The following is a 1,797-nucleotide window of genomic DNA, read 5'->3' on the forward strand; positions in this document are numbered from 1 at the left end:
GAATTAGGGGATCGGGTGTCACGAATCGACACGTAGAATTAGGGGATCGGGTGTCACGAATCGATACGTAGAATTAGGGGATCGGGTGTCACGAACCGATACGTAGAATTAGGGGATCGGGTGTCACGAACCGACACGTAGATTTAGGGGATCGGGTGTCACGAACCGACACGTAGAATTAGGGGATCAGGTGTCATGAACCGACACGTAGATTTAGGGGATCGGGTGTCATGAACCGACACGTAGATTTAGGGGATTGGAGTGTCACGTTCCGACACATATTAGTAGGGGATCGGAGTGTCACGTACCGACATAAGAGGATTAATGAGAATTGAGGGAGCGGAGTGTCACGTACCGACAGAAGAGAAATAAAGATAATGAATCTTGAAAGATGTTAATATACTCAATCTAATGAACATAATTCCCAAATGAGTATGGTATTGAGGCTTGAGTCCTCATGTGTGAACTTGACGGTAATTGTTAATGATATAGTACTTGTTGTTGCTACATGTTGAGTATCATGGTTGATTTTATGATATTATTGGTATATATTGATTTCTATTTTGAGTTGGCCGATGATATCTACTCAGTACCCGTGTTTTGTACTGACCCCTACTTTTATGTTTTCTTCTTTGTTATTTGTGGAGTGCAGCAAACGTGCCGTCGTCTTCAACTCAATAGTAATTCTAGCCAGTCTTCGTCACGCCGGATCTTCAGGGTGAGCTAACGCTTCCAGCTTGGACTGGATCTTCTCCTTCATGTCTTGATGCCTTGAACTTCCGGCATGGACTAGCTTTATTTGTTTTAGCTTTTTAGAATACTCTTAGTTTAGTACTTTGATCATAGATGTTCTTGTGGTGATGACTTCCAGATTTTGGGGATAATAATAGTTATTGATTTTATTAATGAGTTTAAGTCTTCCGCATTACTTTATGTTGATATTACATTGAAATGTTAAGGTTTAGATTGGTTGGTTCGTTCACATAGGAGGGTAAGTGTGGGTGCCAGTCGCGGCCCGGATTTGGGTCGTGACACTTAGAAAGTGATGTTTTTGAACTTATAGTTCATAGATCAAAATCTACGTTAGTGGGGTACAAATGAATCATTGTGTGAAAGTATAGCTGAAAGATATAAAGTACGATTTATGTCCGGTGCATAAAGGATTTTTGCAAAAGTCCTGACATTATTAAATGGAGATATATTCTCTAGTGGTAGATGCAATAAGATGTGTTTCAGTCTAGTGAATATGCATAATGAATGATTATTATGCCTAACTTGATGATGAAGCTTAAATGAATTTTTTTGAAGGATTTAGAAGGTGTAAAAGCAATTCCATTGAGTATCTAATGGTATTGAGACTCCATAAAACAGAGAAAAAATCTTTTTGATCTCATGAAAATGATTAAAAATGCTATGTATTAGTGCAATTGGTGCAGTTATGAAGTGTTGGTTATGCAAATGCTAGAAGATTATTTGATATACATAACGAAAGTTATATGAAAAGATTGTCATAGTATAATTCAAGTTATGACAAGAAACTAACAAATCAAGTGACTCAACACATAGAAGATGTGTGATTTTCTTTCAGAATAAAAGACGTGCTTCAATAAAATTGAAATGACCAATTTCTGAGTCAGAAATGATTTGATTATGTAAATGCATAATATTTATTTGATCAGCATAAAGCTCGATGGCAAATGGACTAATATTTACATATGGAGACACTGTTATTTTGACATCCAAATAATCAAACACTAGTAATCACTTCTTCAAATCATACAAAAATAACATTGATTT

The sequence above is a fragment of the Solanum lycopersicum genome, chromosome 12, assembly GCF_036512215.1.
Source record: "Solanum lycopersicum chromosome 12, SLM_r2.1".
In the NCBI taxonomy this organism is placed as follows: Eukaryota; Viridiplantae; Streptophyta; class Magnoliopsida; order Solanales; family Solanaceae; genus Solanum; species Solanum lycopersicum.